Source organism: Chrysochloris asiatica, unplaced genomic scaffold, assembly GCF_000296735.1.
Source record: "Chrysochloris asiatica unplaced genomic scaffold, ChrAsi1.0 scaffold00194, whole genome shotgun sequence".
Taxonomy (NCBI): Eukaryota; Metazoa; Chordata; class Mammalia; order Afrosoricida; family Chrysochloridae; genus Chrysochloris; species Chrysochloris asiatica.
In genome coordinates this window covers 4,649,443-4,668,157 of record NW_006408712.1, presented here as the reverse complement: position 1 = coordinate 4,668,157, position 18,715 = coordinate 4,649,443, and the positions used below count along the sequence as shown (strand labels likewise).

At 38.7% G+C, this 18,715-nt stretch overlaps 1 protein-coding gene and 2 pseudogenes across 1 annotated transcript in view; 1 reads left to right on the top strand and 2 right to left on the bottom strand.

The window, feature by feature from the left end:
* The window catches only part of GPR137C (G protein-coupled receptor 137C), an 87,535-nt gene that overhangs the window by 45,815 nt on the left and 23,005 nt on the right, over nt 1–18,715 (bottom strand). The window lies entirely within an intron of this gene.
* Nucleotides 8,755–9,233, bottom strand: LOC102812215 (annotated as a pseudogene).
* LOC102812592 lies at nt 10,504–10,900 on the top strand (annotated as a pseudogene).

Genomic DNA, 18,715 nt, shown 5'->3' with positions numbered 1-18,715 from the left:
GCTACAGGATAAGCACTGGACTACTAACCACAAGCTCAGTGGTTCAAACCTACCAGACACTCTTCAGAAACCCTATACAAAGGTTGGTATGAGTAATAACCAACTTGACACCACTTAACAATAACAAAATGGCAGGTTAGCTGTTAGCTTTCAAAATCTCAAACCCTTTACAGCAGGGGTTGGTAACTTTATTTTTGCCAAAGTATATCCATAACATGATTTGTGGGACATACAAAATTATCAACTTAAAAGTGAGCCTGCTGTATTTGGTCAAACATTTAATGAACTCACCACTAAAGCGATGGCTGAAACTGTGGTTGCCTTGGCAGGGCCACACCAAATAAGTTTGCTATCCTCACCCATTCTTTACAGTTTCTGACTTGTTGCTGTTAAGTGCCTTTGAGTTGGTTCTGACTCATAACCACCCTGTAAAGGATTTCCAATGCTATATATCTTTATAGGAGCAGAAACCCTCATCTTTCTTCCAAGGAGTGGCTGGTGGACTTGAACCATCAACTTTGTGGTTCCAAGTCCAGTACTTATCCTACAGTGCCACACCAGTACTCCTAGTTTCTGATGTAACAACTTGTTAATCAGAGATGGACTAAATAGAATTGTTGTTGTTAGGTGCCATTGAGTTGGTACCGACTCATAGCGACCCTATGAACAACAGAATGAAACACTGCTTGGTCCTGGGCCAACCTCACAATTGTTGCCACACTTGAGCCCGCTGATGCTGCCACTTTGCCAATCCATCTTGCTGGGGGTCTTCCTCTTTTTCTCTCACCCTCCACCTTACCAAACATGATAGAATGGGCAAGGAGAAAACAGAGGAGAAGGAGACAGGTAGAAAAAGCTCAATTATTAAAAAGGGTCTGGAAGAAGGAAGTTAAAACTATAATGGCAGACAGGTACTTTTGAGTCAGGAGGAAAGAAAATATGGTTGGAAAAAAAAAACCTTGGAAGTCTACATAGAATCAATAAGATCTTTGTTGAAATATAAATTTGGACATAATGTGGATAGAGACATCATTTTGATATAGAAAAGAAGAATGAGAGAATTTGGCAGATAGATATTTTTTACTAGTAAAATAGGAATGCATGTTAGGATTATGCATCTGGAATACAGAAAATACTTGTAGCGCATGAATAGAAGGCTTGTGAAAGAACAGATTGAGAAACAGGGAGGTCTAGATAAAGTAAGGCAGTTAATAGTAGATATAGTTATCAGGGTTCCCTAATTTTAAAATTAAGCCAATCTGAAAAAAAACACAAAACAGATGAATAAACCAGACTGGAAAAGCAAAAAGCCAAGAGATGAAGAATGCTAGGTGACCGTAGGTTTTAAGAGCAAATAACATTGAAAGGGGCTAGTGGGATGAGCGAAGCAAAAAAGGTTAAGTGACTAAAAGTTAGGATGAAGGTGAAAAACAGAAGGATGAATTCAGTTTGTATATGGTACCCAAACCAATCCCACTACCAATGAGTTCATTCTGATTCATAGCCACCTAATAGAACAGGGAACTGCTTGTTAGGGTTTCTCAAGACTGTACATCTTTATGGGAGCAGAAAGCCTCATCTTTCTTCTTGGAATGACTGAATTGTTTGAACTGCCAAACATGCTTAGCAGCCTAATACTTAATTTACTGTGCTACGGGGGCTCCTTTGAATAAGGGAAAACAAGTAAAAAACACTGATCAAAAAGAATCACTCCATTTTCAAGAGCTGACCCAAGAGCTGTGGCCATTTATGAGACGGCTCAAAGGAAAATAGAGGATTCTAGAGTTTTGAAAAGCCTCTGAATTGAGAGACATCACTAGGTTATTGATTTGGGTATTGGAAGAGATCATATATAACAGGAGACAAGGACAGAAACAAAAAAGTGCTGACTCATCCAGTAAGGTAGAAGTTACTAACATAGCCAATGATGACCTAATCAGATGGCACAGATTTCAGAGAGATGATGATGGTAAACATTGATAAATAATATGGAGAGACATCAAATTCGCTGATTGTTTTTCAGACTAATTGAGAAGGGGTTTGTATGGCATGAAGCGTCAACTGAAAAAAGCTGGATTTAAATGAAAACATTTAAAAAGGATCAAATGAAGAAAAAAATGATAAGATTACAAATTATGGGATGGGATGGATAATGGGTGTATGAGAGAGTAGATTTGGACAAAGACGATAAAGGTCTCTACAGACTCAGATTTACAGGATATGTTACAGTGTACCAGAAAACATCTGGGTGATGAAATCACATTTAGATTATAATAAAATTAAAAACAATAATCTGCTATTAATGAATTCCAAGTATTTTATAGACTATAGCTAATAGAACATGATTATGAAATTTAAGTGGCTGGTGAGTTTGCACTGCTAACCTGGGGTTAGCTGTCCAGGGCTTACCCTACATTGTCACACCAGGAGTACTATTTGTACAATGTTGTTGTTAAGTGCCATTGAGTTGATTCTGACTCATAACGACCCTGTATAGGGGTTCAGAGGAGTGGCTGGTGAGTTTGAACCTTGCTGTTTAAACTAACCTTGCAGTCCAGTGCATTATCCTGCACTGTACAATTTTGACGGATTATTCATGAATGTCTTAACATTTAAAAAGGTGTGCGACAAGGTTATATTCTTTCACCATACTTATTCAACCTGTATGCTGAGCAAATAATGCGAGAAGCTGGGTTATATGAAGAAAAACGTGGCGTCAGGATTGGAGGAAGACTCATTAACAACCTGTGATATGCAGATGATACAACCTTGCTTGCTGAAAGTGAAGATAACTTAAAACATTTACTGATGAAGATCAAAGAGCACAGCCTTCGGTATGCATTACATCTCAATGTAAAGAAAACAAAAATCCTCACCACTGGACCAATAAACAACATTTTCATCAATGGAGAAAAGATTGAAGTTGTCGAGGACCTCATTCTTCTTGGATCAACTATCCATACTCAAGGAAGCAGCAGTCAAGAAATCAAACGACATTGCATTAGGCAAATGTGCTGCACAAGACCTTTTTAAAGCGTTGAAGGGATGTAAGCTTGAGGACTAAGATGTGCCTGACCCAAGCCATGGTATTTTCAATAACCTCATATGCATGCGAAAGCTGGACAGTGAATAAGGAACACCGTAGAAGAATTGATGCTTTTGAGTTATGGTGTTGGAAGAGAATATTGAAAGTGTCATGGGGCTGCCAAAAGAACCAATAGATCCATTTTGGAAGAAATGCAGCTAGAGTGCTTCTTGGAGGCCAAGATGGCCAAACTTCGTCTCTCATACTTTGGACATATTGTCAGGAGGGACCAGTCGCTGGAGAAGGATATCATGTTTGGTAAGGTGGAGGATCAGAGAAAAAGAGGAAGACGCCCAACGAGATGATTAGCCAAGTGGCAGCATTGATGGACTGCAGTGTGGCAACAGTAGAGGTTGGACCAGGATCGGACAGTGTTTCATTCTGCTGTGCATAAGGTCGCTATAGGTCAGTACCGACTCAATGGCACCTAACAACAACATTCATGAAAAATAACTAACATGCTTTATGAAGTTTTTTGAAGTTTAGGATGGTAAATAAAGAACATGTATCTAAATAATTTAGAATACCAATGTGTTGATGGATGTCAAATGTTTTTCATCATATAATCCACCTTTATTGCATATCCAAACTTGGTGATAGGTGCCATCGAGTCAGCTGACTCATAGTGACACTATGCACAACAGAATGGAACATTTCCTGTTTCTATGCCATCCTGATAAGTTTGAGCTCATTGTTGCAGCCACTGTGCCAATGTACCTTGTTGGGAGGGTGGGACTTCATTCTTTTTTTCTTGGACCTTCTATTTTACTAAGCATGATGTCCTTCTTCAGGGACTGGTCCTTCCTGATAACATGTCCAAAGTACATGAGACAAAGTCTCAGCCTCCTCATGTCTAAGAAGCATTCTGGCTGTACTTCTTTTGATAATCCATGGTACTTTCACTATTTTTTGCCAACACTCTAATTCAAATGCATTAACTCTTGCCCAGTTTTCCTTATTTCCAGCTCTTATATGCATAAAAATACTATGGTTAAGCTTGGGCACACCTTAGTCCTCAACGTGGTGACATCTTTGCTCCTTAACACTTTGAAGAGGTCTTTTGCAGCAGATTTGCTCAATGCAATATGCTGTTTGATTTCTTGACATACAAACTGCTGCTGCTGCGGAGTGCTGTCTAATCAGTTCTGACCCATATCAATGCTGCATGGGTTCCCAAGTGTATACATCTTATGAGAGCAGAAAGTCTCATCTTTCTCCCACAGAGTAGCTGGTAGGTTTGAACTGCTGATCTTTGGTTAGCAGCTCAATGAGTAACACACTATGCCACCAGGGCTCCTTGATACACAAACTAGTAGCTACTAATTTAGAAAGATACTAGAATCTTTACACTAATGATGACTTAATATACTGTCATCATAAGCATATAACTCAATTTTATTTTACAGTATTTAACCCATAAATGCTGTTGATGTTAAGTACTATTGTGTCTGTTCTGACTCTAGTGACCCTGTATAGGATTTCTTAGGAGCAGCTGGGGTGTTTGAACCACCAACTTTGTGGTTTTATCCTACAGCTTGATATCAGGACCCAAACAAATAAACAAGTAATCTAAAATAATTTCTCCATTTTAAAATGCAGACTTCCATATTTTATCTCATTTAAATTCTCAAAGAAAAGAAAAACATGAGAGTATGTCAAACATACTTTATTTGTAAATGTTACCTAATATGGGTTGAATTAACAAAGGTATCTCAACGTTTGAGAAACGATTACACTGAAACTGTGTGTCATTTCTATTTCCTTAGGTATTTACAATAGATGTGGTGCTGGGGTTAATGCACTGGATTGCAAGGTTGGTTTGAACTGCAACGTTGGCGGCTCAAGCTCACCAGTCGCTTCTAGGAAACCCTATATAGGGTCGCAATGGGTCAGAACCGACTTGATGGCACTTAACAACAACAACAACGGCATTTAGAAAGGAGCCTTGGTAGCATTTTGGGTTATAAGTTTGGTTGCTAACTGCAAGGTTATCTATCAGCCACTCCATGGAGAAAGACGAGGCTTTCTGGTCCCACAAATATGCACAGTCTTGGACATGCCTTATAGGTTCACTATGAGTCTGAATTGACTAGACAGCATGTGACCATCACCACTACCACTATCATGGCATGTAGAATCATGCTGCTTTGAAGATGGTAGGTTATAAATTACATAATTGATGCTTTACTAGCATTTTCTTTCTGCCAAATAGGTTGTCCCATTTTCATTAATTTGAAAGAGAACCTTTATGGGAGAACAACAGCAACAAAAAAGTTGTCACAGAGGTGAACCTCCAATCTTTCAGTTAGAAGCCACCCTGATGTTGATGTGCCAACTTTGTGGTTCGCAGTGTAGTGCTGATCCTACAACACTACACCAGAAATCCCTACATTGTATTGTTGTTCAGTGCTGTCGAGCAGGTTCCAACTCATAGTGACCTTGCAAAGGATTTCCAAGAAGCAGCTGGTGAGTTTCAATTTTGTGGTTTGCAGTCCAGTGCTGATCCTACAGCACCATACCATTGGAAAATATATCTACATAAATTTGGAATTGATGCAAAAATGACTTGTAGTGAACTCTTCACCATGATGAATAGCCAGGAATATAAATCTAATTATGTTGATCACTTTCATAGAAAGAGTAATCTACAGTTTCAACCTCAATTGCTAAAGTTCTGAACAATTGAATGCCAGTTCTTAGTGCATCATTCCTAAGCTTACCATTGCTACTGTCTGCATTTATATAAATGGCCAGATTTTCCTTCAGATGTTCTCTTTCAATTCCTATCATATATTTCATCTTTTAAATATTTATTTTTTTACAGCAGTTGCAGTACATTGGATTTCTCTTTATATATGGTCTTTCTGATTCTGGGTTTGTGCTTCTGCCAGGATGATTATTTTGCTTGGCCACAATATTGTGAAAGGGTTGGACAGTTTACTATACAAAATAGGATACATAAGATGCATGCAGGGAATGGACAGTTTACTATACAATTATGAAAAAGGGCACATTAAACCCTTGTGGGAATTGACTGATTACTAAGTAAATTAGGTGATTGTGGCCTACCAGGAGGATTGGTCAGTTTGTGGTCTTGTAGGGAGGAGTAGTCTCATGAGAGTCAATCCCACAGAAATTGAATGGGCCTTCACTACCATCAGAAGAACTGAGAGTGGACTGTGCCCTTTGGACCTGGGTTCCTATGCTGAGAAACTCCTAGACCTAGGACACAGAGAGCTGTACCACTGGAGATGGCATGAGACAGTATAAGAAGGCATGAGAAGGTGGTAGCAGTATAAGCGGTGAATAGCGGAGACTGGTGTGAGAGCTGCCGTAGGCTTCTTACAGGGTAAGGTGGCTGTGGTGGACTTGTGGACACACAGAGTTAGATATCTGATCATCTTTGGGTAGGAAGCTTGTTGGAAAAATGAGGTACCTTTAGGCACTCCACTGTGGAGCTAGACTTGCCAACCTATGGAATGAGAAAGCTGAATGCCTTTGGGCAGGAGGCTTGCTGGCAGAGAAGGGTATCTTGGGGTTCTTGCCTATGGAGCTAACAAGCAGTGAACAGGGCAGAGGCCAAGGGCAGGTATTAGGCCTGAGAGTGAGGTCCAGTGGTGGAAGCTAGAATGAGACTAAGGCTCAACAGGGTGGCCAGGCTGAGCGTAAGGCTTGCCTGTGAGCACAGCAGCAAGAAGGGCAGTGCTGGCTGGAAGCTGTCCTGACTGATAAACTGTATTTTGTCTCCTAAGCTGTTCCTCTTACTTCCAAGTCAATCCTGATATGTAACCTGTTACTTCCCTAATAAAACCCCAAACTGTGAGTTCTGGGAGGCCATTTCAATGACTTAGCAAGTGCTGATGGTGATTCTCCTTCCTCCTTCTGAAATGAGTTGGCTTCTGACACTACGAGAGCACAGCAGTCTATTCTTGTTTCTAGGATACAGTATACTCTAGTGTCTCTCTTAGGCTAATGCCTTTTTTTCTCCCTTGCTCTTAGTCTGTTTTCTTTCAAGTTGCTTAAATGATTTTATTCAATTTGGGTCAGGTTGATTTATAATCAAATGAAATTCTAGGTTAATATTAAACTCCATAGTTGATTTTGTTTACATATGAAACTCCATTAGAACCACAGTAAAGGGACTTAAAAAAAAAGGCATAAACCCACAAGTTTGAGGAAAATAGCAAAAGATACAATAAACAAAATTTTGAAATATAGAAAGTAGATAGGTTTGTGTTTATAACAGAGTTAACAGCAACCTGAGACTATAATCCCTAGAAAAGTCTGTTTGTAAGGTGGATCTCAACTGGAATTTAAGACATAAATTTCTGGAGGGTTCCCATTGTTCTCTAAATGATAAGTGATTCATTGGGCCTTGTATACACAAGATGGTTTATGATAAACAACTGCTTTCTTTCGGAGAGTCTGGAATTTTTGTATATGTTAGGCAGAAGGTGCATGTTGTTGTTGTCAGGTGCCATCGAGTCAGAACCGACTCATAGTGACCCCATGCACAGCAGAACGAAACAATGCCTGATCCTGGGCCAACCTCATTACCGCTGCCACACTCGATGCCATCAATGATGCCACCTGGCTGATCCATCTCGTTAGAGGTCTTCCTCTTTTTCTCTGACCCTCCATCTTACCCAGCATGACATCCTTTTCCAGTGACTGTTCCCTATAGACAGTATGTCCAAAGTATGAGAGATGAAGCTTAGCCATCCTGGCCTCCAAGGAGCACTCTGGCTGCACTTCTTCCAAAACAGATCTATTGGTTCTTTTGGCAGTCCATGGCACTTTTAGTATTCTCCTCCAACACCACAATTCAAAGGCATCAATTCTTCTACGATCTTCCTTATTCACTGTCCAGCTTTCACATCCATATGAGGCTACTGAAAATACCATGGCTTGGGTCAGGCGCACCTTAGTCCTCAAGCTGACATCTTTGCTCTTCAGTACTTTAAAAAGTTCCTGTGCAGCAGATTTGCCTAATGCAATACGTCGTCTGATCTCTTGACTCCTGCTTCCGCGAATGTTAATAGTTGATCCAAGAAGAATGAAGTCCTTGACAACTTCAATTTTTTCTCCGTTGATAAGAATGTTGTTTATTGGTCCAGTGGTGAGGATTTTTGTTTTCTTTGCATTGAGTTGCAATCCATACCAAAGGCTGTATTCCCTGATTTTCGTCAGTAAATGTTTCAAGTCCTCTTCACTTTCAGCAAGCAAGGTTGTATCATCAGCATATCGCAGGTTGTTAATGAGTCTTCCTCCAATCCTGATGCCATGTTTTTCTTCATAGAACCCAGCTTCTCGGATTATTTGCTCAGCATACAGGTTGAATAAGTATGGTGAAAGAACACAACCTTGTCGCACACCTTTCCCAATTTTAAAACATTCAGTGTTCCCATGCTCTGTTCGAACAACTGCTTCTTGGTCGAGAAGAGTCACCCATGGTGGACAGGTTTCAGATGAGCTTCCAGACAAAGACAGACTAGGAAGAAAGAGTGACGAACTACTTCCGAATCGCGAGTCACTGAAAACTCTATGAATAGCAGAGAAGGTGCCTACGTGACCAGTTTTCAGTATTGAGTACTGAGTATCTAATGAGACAACATGTCACAGTTCTTTCTTTTCTTTTTCTTTTCCATCCCACTTTTATTTTACACCTGTCATGCCATTAATTCATAGGGAATAGATTCTAGCAGCTTCTTTCCATTGGTTCTCACAGAGTGTGCTTCTCTAGGGGGAGCAGGCTGGAGCTTCAGTTGAATTCAGGCACCTCTCTCTTTGACGTCCTTCTTTTTGTGATCATTTTCCTTCATGCGCTTCAGAAAGCTATCTCAGCTTTTAGAATGCTTAACATGCTCAATATGTACATTAATCCTCTTGGCAAGTATGTTGCCCTTAACTTGTTCGTTCACAATGCCCACAGCATGCTGGGTCACACTGTAGACTCTTTCGGTTTTGCTATGGTAATGTTTATAAAGAATCTCTTTTTAAAATTGTGCTCATTCTACTGATGTCCACAGCATCGCCTTTCTTGTAGATTCACATACATGTGGCCAAAGGAAATCTCCCTGTTTTCTGAAAGGCCTGGAGAACATACAGCAGGTGAGGTACCTTGCCTCTTTCCCTTTGTGTTAATCATTCTGGTGGGTTACTAAATGATAGTGGTTCCAGCTGAAAGGAAAGAAACCATGCCACATTTCTTAATCACATCATGTGACTATACTGGGAGACGACCCTTGGGAGCTCCTGCCTGATTTCCTCCAGACTTCATTTCAGATACCTTTTCCCTTTGCTAATTTTACTCTGCATCCTTTTACTGTAATAAACTGTTAACAATGAGCATAATAACTTATGTGTTTCCTGTGAATTTTAACAAATCATCCAGTCTTTAGGTAGCTTGGATATCCCCAATACAAGAAAGATGAATCTCAAGCCAGTATTGAGAAAGGTTGAGAACTAACCTGATATACATTTCAAAAATTTCAAAAGTTTTAGGAATCAAGAGCACCGCTTACCACTGGATCTGACAGGTGGGATGGGGTGGCTGTTGTTGCTACGTGCCATCAAGTAGGTTATGATTCATAGCGACCCTATATAGGGTTTCCAAGGAGTGGCTGGTGAGTTTGAACTGCCAACCCTGTGGTTCAAATGACCTTGCAGTCCAGTACATTATCCCATATCGCCATAACAGGACTCTAAAAGCTGTTTTAGAACAGTTAAATCCCTAACTCTCTTTGCCTACTCTATAACCTGGCTTTGGTCTCAAATACATCAGTTAAGATACTAGGCAGAACTGATAATCTGGCACCATACTAAAGACAAGGATATTAATGATCTATAACAACAACCCTTCACTTCTCAGCCCTCTTCCCATTTTAGGTTCTTAAAACGCTAGAAACTAGACCTTTACTATCTAAAAGATTTGAAACTTTTTTTTTTTTCCTTTGAGGAATCTGAATAGAAGACCTAAAAATTTCAGCATCGTAACAAATGCAGCCATATCACTCTATGGTGAAATTCAAAGTATATATGTCTCATCCACATTCCCAAAGCTTCCACTCTTAACAATGAGCTGATGACAGCCAAAGATGACCAGGTATCTCAAAAGTCTTTAGTGAAAGACAAAGACCAAAACAATGTAGAAAGAAATAAGGAAAATATACAGAAAATAACCCTCCTATCATTAATAGATAAAGAGATATAAGAAAAGATTATACGTCTATGGAACAAACACAAGATGCTATTAATAAAAAATTGGGGGAATAAAAATATTTGATGGAAATGAAACATGCTAGTAGAGATGAAATATGAGGCATGGGGCTTTAAAAGTTCATGGAAAAATTGAATGAAAAGATAATGGAATTTTCCCACTTCTTTTCCTCCCTGCTTCCTGAGTGTCTGCTGCCATCATGAATGACACAGTAACTATCTGGACCAGGAAGTTCATGACCAATGGACTACTTCAGGGGAAGCAAATGGTCACTGATGTCATTCACCCTGGAAAGGTAACACTACTTAAGACAGAAATGTGAGCGAAAACTTACCAAAATGTATAATATGACACCAGCACTCACTCATCTTTGCGTTTGGATTCAGGACCTATTTTGGTGGTGGCAGGACTAGTGACTTCAGCATGACTACTGTTCCTTGAGTTATGCAAAAAAAAAAAAAGAACCCAAACATAGATTTCAAGACATGGCCTGTATGAGAACAAAAAAACTTTAAGAAAACAGCCCAAAGAAAGCAAAAACAATGAAGAAAATCAGAGGAACAGCAAAGGCCAATGCTGGTGCTAGTAAAAAGTGAGTTGTAGATTAGACAACAGAATAAAGATTCTGCTGTGACTTGATCTATGATGATTGTGTGGATTTTTCACCAGCGGATTAATAAACCATAAAAGCATTCATTTTTAAAGATAATGGATTTTTTCCACAAACTTTTTGAACTCTAATCAGAAGGGTTATAAGTTCAGAAAATGTTCCAAGGTTGAGCAAGAAGAAAGATGTAAAATATGAAAGATGGGATGAGAAAATCATTGATTTAGGAGGTCCAACATCCAAATGTTAGTAGTTTCAGAAAGAGAAAACAGGATAAAAAAAAAAAGGAGGGGGGAGAAAACAAAAAATATACGGACATTTCCCCAAATTACACAAACAAATAAACAATCAAAAACTCACACCAAACCCATTGCAGTTGAGTCTATTCCAACTCATAGTGACCCTATAGGACAGGGCAGAAATGCTGCACAGGATTTCCAAGTCTGTCAGTCTTTATAGAAGCAGATTGCCACATCTTTGTCCCATGGAAAGGCTGGTGGGTTTGAACTGCCAACCTATTACTTAGTAGATGAGTGCTTTACCACTGTGCCATACTGAAGAGGCCCTTTGAATGCTCCCTAAAATGGTTGGAGACACAGACCCACACATATCATCACTCTCAAGGTTTAGTACATTAGGGTTAAAGAAATATATAATAATTTCCAGAAAGGAGAAGTACCCTACCCTGCCCCAAATTAATGAAACAAAAAACAACAATCCAAGTCACATATAACAGTTCAAGATTCAACAGTTTTTCAAACTTCAACAATGACAATGGAAGTGGAGCAACATCTTCAAAATTCTCAGAGAAGATTATCGCCAATTTAGAGTTCCAGACTCGCCCAAACGATCAGTCAATTAGGACAGTATAATAAAGGTATTTTGAGACATGAAAAGTCTCCAAAATTGTCTATCAAACACCATTTCTCAAGAAGTTTCTAGAGGAGGTACTTCACTGAAACAATGTGTGCATTAAAAGATAAATTTAGCAGAAATGAATTACTTGAAGAGTATACATTCCAAAGAAAGATCTGACCCTTGATGAGTCTTGGAAGAGAACCTTTAAGTCTTTGGACTCTCCTTCCTATTAAGAATCTTTTTTAACCTGGGGTCTTGGGTCACACCAGATAGTTTATGGTAACAATGTGATTTACAGTGGGTGCCTTGGGTCACATGGTGTCATTTTCACCTCTGGTTAGAGACTGAGTGACTAAAGTAGCTTCATGCCTACCTGGCTGACCCCTGAAAAGAACCCTGGACACCAAGGTTCAGGTGAGCTTTTTTGGTTGGTAATGCTTCATGCATACTGTCATACACACATATATATGAAAAATAAGTGCTGCCCCTAAGACTCCACTAGGATAAGACAGCTGAAAACATCCCTAGTCTCTCTTGGACTCTGTTTCATACATGTTTTAACTTCTCTGATTTTAATCTGAATGTAAACCATAACCATGAGTGTAGCAATTTTCTGAGTTTTGTGAATATAACATAAAAGGAAGATATGGAATAATGAATGTAACAGAAGGTCAACAAATGGTATTTCCAAAAGGAAGCAGAAAGGAGATCCTGGAATAACCTGTATAGATATGTACAAAGTGACAAAAATAAAATAAAGTTATTAAGGGTTCTTTCACATCACAAAGTTCTTTTAGGCCTGAGTAAAGAATGACTATATGATTCTCACGCAGAATCTTATCTGCACTTGATTTGTTGTAACCACTGATGGTACCGCTTACTTTGTGTTTTCCTCTCGGGATCAGTTGAAGATATATACATACCACTCTACAGAAGACTTCCTACTGAGCCATGGCCAGCTAGATTATTAAGTACTATGGAGTCTGTTCTAACTCATGGCAACCCTGTATAGGGTTTCCAAGGAGTGGGTGGCAGTATTCAACTGCTGACCTGTGGTTAGCAGTCCAATGCTTATCCTACAGCACCAAACCAGGAGGACACCAAGGCTCTTATAGAAGGGCTATTATAGAAGCTAAAGCCATAATATGATCCAGATACTGCTTAGCATGTCGTTTCCTGGGAAGTCTCACCTAATTGTAACACAACTGCCCTTTCTCATATAGACAGATTTGTGGTTGCTATTCTGTTTTCAAAATCTAACAATGTATTTTTAGGGACACCTGTATAGTTAATAAAGCAATCTGATGAAATAATAAATACAAAACACTTATAAGCAGGGAGGTAAGATTCATGGATATGATTGGTGAAAGACGAAAGGAACTTATAAGGCACTAACAATGATAATATCTGGTATTCTGTCGGAGTACTGTAGGGTAAGCACTGGACTGCTAATTACAAGGTTTGGGGTTCAAACCCACCAGCCTTGCCTCAGGAACTCTATACAGGGTTGATATGAAACAGAATAGACTCAACTGCTCTTAAAAACAACAAAAACAATGATAACATGGTGCAGCAGAATAAGGATAAGCACTATACTGCTAACCACAGTTTAAGTCCATGAGTTACTCCTCAGAAACCCGACACGGGTCACTATGAGTGGGAGTAGACTGATGGATGGCCTTTAACAACAGTGGTAGATTTTACTTCCTTTACCTGGTTGCTAAGAAGCCCTAGTAATGTAGTGGCTTACACCTTGGGCTGCTAACTACAAGGTCAGCAGTTTGAATACAGCAGCCACTCTTACTGGATACAACTTACTGGACTCCTGGTGTGATGCAATAGGATCAGTGCTGGGCTGTGAACTACAGGGTCAGCAGCTCAAACCTACCAGCTACTCCTTGGAAATCCTATGTGCTGTCAGGTGGAACCAATTCAACAGCAGTAACAACAACTGTTCACTCAACGATGAACCACCTCAGAAACCCTATACAGAGTTGCTGGGAGTTGGAAGTGACTCAACAGCTTACAGCCACCACCACCTGAGTGTTGGGTGCAGGATATAAATATTTTCAATCCTTAACAATTTGTATATGTGTACTTTTTACACACACCATTTATAGTTGACAATAGAAGTTTCAAATAAATTTCATTCTTATGTTTTGTCAGTTTGTAGTACAGTGGTGGCTTGTGTGTTGCTGTGATGTTGGAAGCTATGCCAACAGTATTTTAAATACTAGCAGTGTCACCCATAGTAGACAGGTTTCAACTGAGCTTCCAGAATAGGACAAACTAGTTAGAAGGAGAGGTTGATTACTTCTGAATGTTTTGTTGTTGTTTAATGCTGTTGAATTGGATGTGACCCACAGCGACCCTGTATAGGGTTTCCGAGGAGTTGCTGTTGAGCTTGAAACGCTGACCATACGTATCAAACAGACTTTGTAGTCCAGTGCATTAGCCCACAGCGCCACACCAGGACTTTTTTTTTTTTTTAATAAAGATAGTGACATATAAAGGAAAAAATATAGTTAACTATGATCACAGATAACATGACTATGTAGAAAATCCCAAAGAATAGACCCCCAAAACTCCTAGAATAAGCAATTAAAACAAAGCTGTAGCATACAATGCTAATATACAAAATCAATAACTTTCTGTATACCAGTAATAAAAAATTAGAATTTAAAATTAAAGACACATTATCATTTAGATTAGCACCAAAACTTTTTAATACTTAGGCATAAATCTAATAAAATATGTACAAGATTTATGTGAGAAAAATTACAAAATTCTGATCAAGGAAAAATCAAAGAAGATATAACTAAGACTTTTCATTTTCATGATGGAATCTTAAGATATTTCATTTTCATGAAGGAATCTTATTAAGGTGTCAGTTCTTTCCAACTTTGTCTGCATAGTCAATGTAATCTTAATAAAAATTCCACCAATCATTATTATTATTTGGATTCTAGAAATCTGATTATAATGTTTATATATGAAGGCAAAGACCCAGAAAAGGCAACACACTGAAAAAGTAAACAAGTTGGAGGACTGACATTGTCTGACTTCAAGAATTTCTATACAGCTACAGCATTCATGACAGCAAGGTACTGGAGAAGGAATAGGCAAACAGATCAATGGAACAGAGTACAAAACTCAGAAATAGACATGTAAATTTAGTCAACTAATCTTTAACAAAGGAGCAAACTCAATTCATTGCAAGGATAGTCTTTTCCACAAATTGTGCTGGAACAGCTGGATATTTACATGCAAAAAAATTTAATTTAGATACAGATCTTACACCTCTTACAAAAATTTACCTAATTGTAATATATAAAACTATACAACGTTCAGAAAATAATACAGAAGAAAATCTACATAATTTTGGGTTTGGCAATGAGTTTTAAGACACAGCAGCCAGACCATGACCTATGGAAAAAATTTATAAACTGGACTTCATTAAAATTAAAGATAAATTCATTGGAGAGTAATAACTGCATAAAAAAAGGGCATAATGTATTAGAAAACAGCAAAAGGAATGCTGTTTATTTTGTTTTCATCTTAGTTTGAATGTTACCAGTGATGATTATCACTGACATTAAATAATTCAAACTTGCTGATTCAAGTATGACACAAAACACATCTGTGTAATCAAAATACCTGACTTCCAACTCTTGTAATTTTTAATTCAGGTTAGGATAAATCCATAGTCTCAATTCATCTGAAAAATGGGAATAATGCCTTCCAATCTATCTTAGACATATAATAGGGAAGAATACCATCACATAATATTGCTATAAATTAGAAAAAGTGAATACTGTATTTCCTAAAGTTTATGTGTACAAAATAAGGCAAACAGAGGGAAATCTTAATTTTAGAAATGCTTTCAATTTCTTTTTCTCTTCACCTTTAAACTTTTTTTGTCACTAATAATAGTAACAGCAAGTATGCGAGTTTTGTTGCTAAGGGTTTTTAAAACTTGGTTCTAACTCACAGTGACCCTGTATAGTGTTTTCAAAGAGTGGCTGGTGGGTTTCAACTGACAACCTTGTGATTTTCAGTCCAGTGAGTATCTTACTGGAGTATGTCCCAGACATTATTATCAGTGCATTTTTTTTTTTAAATTACTATCAGTACTTTGACAGTATTATGTCACTTAATCTTCACAATCCTATGAAGTAGGCACAATTATCTCCATTTTACAGACAGGGAGATTATGATATAGAGAAGTTAAGGAATTTGCTCAAGGTCATGCAGTGAGCAAGTGTACAAGGAATAGAACTACAGCACTCAAATTCTTCAGGACCTTATGCCTCCTGTGATTGGTCAGGATTTTGTGTCAACCTGGCTGGGCCTAGAGTCTCAACAGTTTGACAATTAAAAGGTAGGGCTGCTCCATTATGAGAATATTGAATATAATGTAATCACACCATGATGTGATCAGCCCTGATCTGGTATAACTATCTTACATGTTATAAATCCTCATTTTTATGATGTTAATGAGGTTGGACTCTACAGGATTAGGTTGTATCTTGAGTTCAATCTCTTTTGAGATATAAAAGGAGAGACCTATCACCACCAATAAAGAAGAGCCAGGATGAAGTGTGTCCTGTGGACCCAGGGTCCCTGCACTGTGAAGCTCCTGGAGATCTCCAGTGAATGCTGGGCCTGCAGTTGCTCAAAGGAGACAAGGACTGGTCTCCAGAGATGATGATCTGAATTTGGATTTCTAGCCTTCTAAACTGTGAGAGAATAAATTTGTTAAAGCCACTTGTGGTATCTCTGTTATAGCAGCACTAGATAACTAAGAAAACTCCTTATTAATGTTCTAATGGTTATCAATTGTTGTTGTTGTTAGTTGCCATCGAGGTGGTACCAACTAATGGCAACCCTACGCACAACAGAATGAAACACTGCCTGGCCCTGTGCCATCTCACAATGTTGCTACGCCTGAGCCGGTTGCTGCTGCCCTGTGTCAATCCACCAAGCTGGGGATCTTCCTCTTTTTCTCCAACCCTTCACTTTACCAAACATGGTATTGGTATCCTTATAGCCTCCAATTTACAAAATCTGGAAAATCCAAAACCTATTTAAAAATCCCTAAAAGCTCTTATAAGTCCCATCCTTTCCAAAAGAAATTATTTAAAAACAAAACAAAACAAAAATAAAAGCCAGTTCGGTACCCAATGCTCACCCTGAGCTCGCTCTTCTGTGTATGTCTTTGGAAAGTGAGAGAAAGAATATGAGAGGCTCCTGAACAATAAGAGTCTGAGGCTATAAATGAGTAAAGAGTTCAAGTCTTCCCTAGAGTACATGGCTGTTTTTGTTGTTAGTTGCCACTGAGTTGATTAGACTTATGATGACCCTATGTGTCTAAGTAGAGCAGCCTCATAGGGATGTAGAAGCAGATCACCAGGGCTGCCATCCAAGATTCCTCTGAGTAGGTTCAAACTACCAACTTTTGGGCTAGTAGTCTAGCACCTAACCATTTGTGTCACCCAGGGACACCTTCCATCACCTAACAACAGCCCAAATGACTGGATCAGAAACTGGGCAGAGTTCTATGTAATAACTGAGGAAAGAGAACAAACATTTAATTAAAAAGTTACTTTAGCATTTTCACTCAGAAACTAAAGGCAGGGAAAGAAAACAAATCGGAGCGTGTGATCAATAAGATAAACAAAATTTCGTCAGCTATAAATTTTCGTAAATATTAGAACATACAGCTTTGAAATATTTAGCTACATCTTAATTTAAAGGATCCCTGGTGGTGTAGTGGGTTAAGCACTGGACTGCTAATGGAAGGTGGGCAGTTCAAACCCAGTTACCCCATTGGACAAATATGAGACAGTCTGCTTCCATGAAGATTTATTGCCTCAGAAACAATACTCTGTCCTATAAGATTGTTTATGAGGTGAAATAAACTTGAATACATTGTATTCTTATCTTAGAAAGCAGTTGATCCTCATGTGCAAATAAACTAAATTTTGATCACTTTTAACATGTATAATTTCGTTTCACTGGCATTCATATTTCATAGCTAGAATTCACAATCTGTATTAGATCTTTAAACAAGTGAGTAAAATAAAAAATGTATGTATATATATATATATATATTTACCTGACCCAAGCCAGGGTTTTTTCAATAACCTCAGATGCATGCGAGAGCTGGACAGTGAATAAGGAAGACCGTAAAAGATTTGATGCTTTTGAGTTATGGTGTTGAAGGAGAATATTGAAAGTGCCATGGGCTGCCAAAAGAACCAAAAGAACCATTTTGGAAGAAGTGCAGCCAGGGTGCTCCTTGGAGGCCAAGATGATCAAACTTTGGACATACTGTCAGGAGCGGCCAGTCGCTGGAGAAGGAATCATGTTTGGTAAGGTGGAGGGACAGAGAAAGAGAGGAAGACCTCCAACAAGATGGATTAGCCAAGCGGCAGCATCGATGGACTCTAGAGTGGCAACAGGAGTGAGGTTGGCCCAGGATCCGGCAGTGTTTCGTTCTGCTGTGCATAAGGTTGCTATGAGTCGGTACCAACTTGACAGCACCTAACAACAACAACAACAACAACAACAATAATTTGGAGTCCTGGTGTGGTGCTGTGGGTTAATGGGATGGAATGCAAAACTGATTTGAATTTCAAGGCCAGTAGTTCAAACTCACCAGCTGCTCCTCAGAAACCATATACAGGATCACTACGGGTTGGAACTGACTCGACAGCACTTAAAACAACAACATATATCTATATATCTATATCTATCTATCTATCTATCTATCTATCTATCTATCTATCATCTATCTATCTATCATTTTAATGTTTTATTGTGAATTATATGATAGTTTACATGGCAGAACCGTAGTCTTACATTCATTCCATCGTATATCATCTCATTGCCATGGTTCCAATCCCCTCCATGCATCACCAACCAACCAAAGGGTATATCCTAG